We start from the raw sequence: 6,758 nt of genomic DNA on the forward strand, positions 1-6,758 counted from the left end.
TTTAGTGTTGGAGTTCCAATCGGAGGCAGCCTTACATTTTGGTTGGAACCTTCATTATTTTTTGCAGATCGTGTGTCTGTCTGAAGAGCAGCTATGTCCTCTGCTTTAAATGTTGGGTAGGGATCGTTTATCCAAGACTCCGATGGTTCCGTTTCATGTGCGTTACCACTGAAGGATGCAGGTCGCCATTTCCGTGTCACTGGCGGAAAGCGAAACGATTTTGGCCTTTCATCATAATAACTTAATATGTCTTCCGGTAGTTCTTGAAGGTCTGGGTCGTTTGGCTTAGACAGAGCTGGTTTAGGGACTTTCACACGTTTCCTCATTAATGGTAATTCATCATTGTCTGGATTCTGACTTATCGAATGGAGTTTGTAAACATAAGCATATGCCATCATGACCTGGTAATCTTCTCGCAACGCATCTACCTGTTTACGGTTAGTTCTTGCAACTTTCTCTATCTCTTTCTGAATGCTTTCAATCTCAGTTGAATTGCGAACACGTACATTTTCATTTCTTTGGTACACATCAAACAATCTATTAAAACTTAATCCAGTCATTTGATTGTGCTTCTTTTCCCAGTCTTTCCAATTATAGCGTTTCGATCCGATTTCATCTTCACGTTTCTTTGGTTTTTGGGGTTTTTGCATCTTTCTCTTGAGTGCAAATTACGACTTAAAAGTTTTTTTCAAATATAAATCCGTTTTTCTTTAAATGTACATTCTAACCGTCCATAGTACTATCAAAGTAAAAACTAATTTTTATTGTTAAGTTTATTTTTTAAAAGTGAAAAGTCATAATTGTCCTGTGTTACGCTGCTTGTACATAACTTCTACTAATTACTTTAAATTACTTTTGAAGTAACGCTGTTTTGTAATTTGGTTAGAAAACTTTTTAAATAAACTATTGCTTTTCAGTAATTTCGGCGATCTACATACAAAGTAAGACAACTAAGCAGCTCAGATTGATTAAAGGTGTCCTACATTTAAAAAAAAATAAATTATCGTCAAACAAGCGGAAAATTATGTGGTAAAACTTTTGTGGGTCGTGTTTTATAATAAGGAGGGGATAAATCTTAGACAAAATAAAGCGCAATTAACTGTGAAGAATGGGATGACTTTCTTCTTTGTGTTGTCTTTGTAACTTAAAAAAAAGAATGGGACTAGGTTTGTAGTTTTATAAGTTCAGATGGTATTGCATTAGTGAAGTTTTGTTTTTTAATATATACATCTTTGCTGGAAAAATAGGTTTAATGATTACGATCCGCCGTGCTAGGGTCTATGGAAAAACTCTTCTTCGAATGAAGAGAGATATTGGGTACATGTTCATACGTATAAAAATAATGAGACTTGGTATGCGACAACTATCAAAAAAGACAAAAGGACGAAGATTTAAACAGCTATAGGGCTCTGTACGGCCTTAACAATGCCGATGATATTTTTTGATTTGCATCTCTGCTGCAACAGTTATTAGAAGAAAAAAGTAAAAAAAAAAAAAAAAAAGAGATACTATATCACCGTGAAGAAAAGTCTTGTACACCCTTTACATTAAGGCGTGTTTGACTGAGTCCGCTGCTTGCGAAGGGCCAGTAAGCAGACCTTCCCCTTTCCCTCTAATGTGAAATACCGAATTAGGCATATCACCGGGTTTGTAATTGCATGAGCAACACGACTGGTGCCACATGTGGACCAGGATCTGCTTACCCTTCCGGAACACCTGAGATCCTCCCCCCTCCCCCCCCCCCCCCCCCCCCCCCCCCGTTTTGGTGGGGTTCGTGTTGCTCTGTCTTTGGTTTTTTCTATGTTGTATTTTGTGTACTGTTGTTTGTCTGTTTGTATTTTTCTTTTTTAGCCATGGCGTTGTCAGTTTTATTTTCGACTTATGAGTTTGAATGTCTCTTTGGTATCATATCAAAGCTTATCATATCTTGAAACATATCCGTGGCCATCTGACACACATATTTTCCATAACGGTCAACCATATATCATGATGGTGTCCAAACAACTTTTGAAAGGATGACATCAACTTTACCAATAGTAACCCTGGTTCAATAGATCCTTTGTGTCTTCTTTTCTGTTTACAATTGTCAAGGATTCAATGTTCTTACCTTTTGGGTGCTAGTTTCTTTATTTTTATAAGATAATCTGATTAAAATATAGATCTTTGATTCCGTTATGCTCATAAGGCTGCTTCGACGAGTAAGCGAGTTCCGATAGATCTGTATTTTAATCAGATTTTTTATGGGATTTCTTTAAAGCTTAAACGTTATTTGTTGTATTGAGTATTCATTTTATTTTACTTCAGTTTTGTTGCAATTAAATTTCAAGGCAAGTGTGCGACAAATAACATATAAAAACATAAATAAATACAAGCTAAAAACAAAGCAAGCATACGACAATTTTAAGTCTCCTGTCGTTTATAGATGTAGGACCGTTATGTTTCCATAATACTGCGCGGTTATTGTAAAATGTGCCCACCACATAAAATTGGCATTACATTAAAAAGTGTTAAATTAATTAAAACATTATAGATATGTATATTTTGGGGGCCCTTAAATGCATATCATTATACCTGATAATTGAATTATAAAAGATAAAGTGGTGTGAATTAATTCGGATATTTTCGGATATATATAATAACCCTATTATTCACCGCCGGTGAGGCCATCTATTTGGTCGGTATGGTCCTATGAGTCGGGAGATATCCAAAATTATCAACCCTGCTAAGGAGGGTTGTGACAATTTGGATACCCCTCTCCTCAGAGGGCCGTAATTGCATATTATCTACCGTATTATTCAAAGGTATGCAATACATGTATACTATTATTATTCAAGAATACATGTATACTATTATTATTCAAGAGTACAACATGAATTTTTCTCAAAATATATTCTCAGATTCAGCTATGTACGTTCAATGTAATCATAATTCAAACTGTACAAATACTCATGATATAGGAAAGATAATGTTCTATATAATCTTCTTAATCAATATCAAAATACATTTGGTTTATAAGTACTATATATATATATATGTTTACAATATGAATATTGACTTTCGGTAAATACCAGTTTCTATTTATACATGTTATACATGTTATACTATCAAACTGAAAGAAAAAATTATAAATAATCATCACGAACGAGGTAAAGCTAGAAGTTATCAAATGTCAAGTATATATTGCATTTTGGAGTTCGAGTACTAGAAGATTATCTTCATGTGCATATTTAATTTCTAAAAGTACAAGAGGATGACGTAAATTGCCCTTTTCCTTAAAATGGTAAGAAACATGATGCTTTTGAAAACACAATCACTCTAGATCTCGTGATATTTTTTTACTTTATTTTCATAGAAATACTTACTAGTAAATTAAATTCTCCACATGCATATAACCTAATGATATATAGTTCAGCTTTACTTTCGTTTCACTATCGCTGATAGAAATATAAAGTACTATCACATCTTAACAAAGTATACTGACGTGCTGTTTACTCGGATGAAACCAAGATCTGATGGCTGGCAAATAAATAAAAAAATGTTCTACCTCCATGTGGACTTTTAGCAGTTGCTTTTACAAGTCAAATATCAAAACATTTCAGCTACATTTAAGACGTTAGCATACTAGTATTTAACATGTAATCAATAGTCTAGGTTTAGCGGGCATAATAAAGAGGGTCGAAAGGGTTAACACAATAAAATAAATGTGTTTTGCACTGTTTGAAGACCGGATAATACATTTACTGAATGCATTTCGTTCATACGTGATTGTGTTTAAAACAGACACCCTTCCTCAATACAAGACTGGAAAAGTATATGTGACTATAGTTCTATACTCATGTGACTCTTACTTGTGTAAACAGTATGCGTTGGTTGCCCTTTTCCTTAAAAATTCACAGCGTAGACCTTTTTTGTTCTTTGTTTAAATTTAAATATTTCTAATTTACTCAGTTTCTTAAATATGCCATGACCCCATCAATGCATAACATATTAAATTCTTGTAATTTCTAACATTTATATAGTAGCAATTGTTATATTTGTTTTATGAATTGTTCAAACGGAAGAGTTAAATCACAGAAGCATATTTTAGTTCGCTTAGTTTAATCAGTCGTGGATCAAGGAACTATAAAAAAGGGTGTGGTTCCATATCAAATAGGAGAGGAGGAAGTAGCCAAATCTTCTATCATACTAAATACTAATATTGAAGATATGAATAAGGAGATAATTAGTTAAAAGTCAGCGGGTCAGCAACCTAACATAAAAGATTGACATGCATAGACATCTATTGACTATTTGCGGTTTTGAAATTTCAAAAAGCAAAACTCCGATCTTTTTTTTCTTTCCACTTTTAGAATCACCCCCCCCCCCCCCACACACACACACACACATACACACACACACACACATATACACAAATACAATTTCAGTATAATCCATATAATGAAGCAGAAAACAGTCACCTGCTACAGCGATCACTACCAGATATTATATATAGAAAATGCCCCCTTATCAGAGTATAGACATAGCATGTCATGGCTCTTAAACCTATTACTGTTTTTGGTGTTAAGCAAAGTGAGCTTTCTTTTTGGTAAAATACAAAAGAAATACCGGTATTGCCCAGGGTCAGCAACTGAAAGAATTAAGAAATGCATCTAGTTTGATCATCCAAATGCATCATTGTCATTCGTAAATTGTCTGCATGATAATAACCATTTCCGAATGTGAGCGTTTAAATAGTTACATCATGTTCCTGTAAATGGATTAGCACTGATGAAAATACCTTGATATAATAGTTAACACTTTTCGGGCATCATAATAATGTGATATGATCAGAGTATAAACCCTGCTTTGTACTGAACCGACACACTAAACCTGATTCTTAACGTGCTTTGTTCACAAGGAAACAGTCCACAGATAGACATGTCAGCCTATGCGGACAAATATTCTGACTCCGAGTCGACCAGTCTATGCTGTTACCCCTAAATGCCGCGTGCCTAGTGGACAAGCAGCAAAGACGTATTTCCAAGTCTTTGGTTTTACCCGGCTGGGGTTCGAACCCACAACTTCCCGCACTCGAGGGGAGCACGCTACAAAAAGACCAAGAGGCGGTCAAAGAAAAATAAATCTAGAATCAATTTTGTAAACCATGTGTTACTATTTGGTTTTTTTTCTACCTATAATGACCCGATGTCAACCAAAAAAATGGAATATTTTGAAAGTTCGTTTTGGTGATACCCCCTGAAAATTTTCTGGTTCCGCCCCTGTTGATCCTTACAAGAATTTGACAGAAACAAAATTAGGCAATGGATAGTACTTTACTTCGGTTTTCTTAACGTTTACCTGTATACTTTTTTTATGCATATCATCAAACATTCCTTCTATAAAATGATAACCAAGCTGTGTATTGGACTCTTTGTTTATTGAGTATACCATACGCTAATAAATAGATATATTTTTAAATTATGTACAATTATGAGAGTCCATTGTCCTCACTTCTAATGACTTTTTAATGTAGGACCCCAATTTATATACTTGTGATGTTGTTGATGGATTGAGCATACAAATCACCTTTTCTTCATCAGACTAATCTTGAACAGAAAACTTTATTTCCAAATTATCAAAAAAGTTGTGTCAGCTCTCTATTTAATTCACAATCTAATAAAAAAATGTTTCTCAACTTCTAATATGTTACAAATAAGGCATAATCTCTGCTCTCTAGGACTCTCATATTTGAATGTCTCCCTTTTTCTGTATTAAAATTATGGTCACTAATTCTTATTTTTGTTATTTATATTCTATATGTAAAGTTTGGTGTTTATAAAAAGTCTTTTAAAATTAAATTTTGTTTAAGGTTCTTATATAAAGTTTTCTTTTTTCATCATATTTTTTTTGCATCTTATTATGAATCAAATTTAGTAGTTTTTAGAACTTGTTTTATATAACCTTTAAATGTGTTTTTTTTTTAATTCTTAGGCCAGTCTGAACTAGTCATGATCTTGTAGGATTTGTGTAATATCCTTAATTAAGTTAACATAGGAATGTTTTTACCCATCCCTCAGTCGCTCCCGATAGATAACATTACAACATGATAGATAAGAAGCAACCACTGTATGTTTATTCCTTTCTGATGTGCTATTTTGTGAATTAGAGGTAGCTTCCTGGCTGCAGTCGAAATGTAACTGTGAAAACAGTCTTTGTTGTAAAGAAGTTTAATGAAATATATCATGATTATTAGTTTTTGTAACCAGTTTGAAAATAGTTCAAAACCCTAAGATATATTCTTATTTGTTAATCCCGAACTAAAACCATTTTGGAAAACCAATTTCACTGGTTTTTATGGTTTGGTCATTGGCTATCATATTCAAGTTATGCTTGATCACATTTTATTTATACCCCAGGTAACAAACTGAGAGTAGAAACAGTTTGAAACCTTCAACTTTATACTCAAATCAGTTTGTTCAAACAAATCTCACTTTTTCATTTCATAGCTTGTCCTTTTGTAAATTAGCCAAACTATAATAAAATTGTTGATTTGTTGTTTTATTATACAGTGTGTGACAGAAAGAGAGAAGCAGGAATAACAGTGCCAATTCAGTATAGCTCATGTCCAGTACGCAATTTAAAAATCATGTTTTTGCAAAGAGGATCATAGTCTGAAAAAATGACTGCAACAAAAAACGGAGGCTTGATTGACATGATGGTTAGAGACTTTGTCTTGCTAATGGACACTCACAAACCGTATAAGCTGAATGTGTTTTGTG

General features: G+C 33.6%; 1 protein-coding gene across 1 annotated transcript in view; it reads right to left on the minus strand.

Annotated features, from left to right (window-relative positions):
* Positions 1-3,609, minus strand: part of LOC127708015 (striatin-interacting protein 1 homolog) — a 46,939-nt gene extending 43,330 nt beyond the window's left edge. The window contains exon 1 of the mRNA XM_052212829.1: positions 3,363-3,609. The gene's annotated coding sequence lies outside the window, so the exon portion shown is untranslated. The remainder of the gene's footprint in view (positions 1-3,362) is intronic.
* Between the last annotated feature and the right edge of the window lie 3,149 nt (positions 3,610-6,758).

The sequence above is a fragment of the Mytilus californianus genome, unplaced genomic scaffold (genome assembly GCF_021869535.1).
Source record: "Mytilus californianus isolate M0D057914Y unplaced genomic scaffold, xbMytCali1.0.p SCAF_1, whole genome shotgun sequence".
NCBI lineage: Eukaryota > Metazoa > Mollusca > Bivalvia > Mytilida > Mytilidae > Mytilus > Mytilus californianus.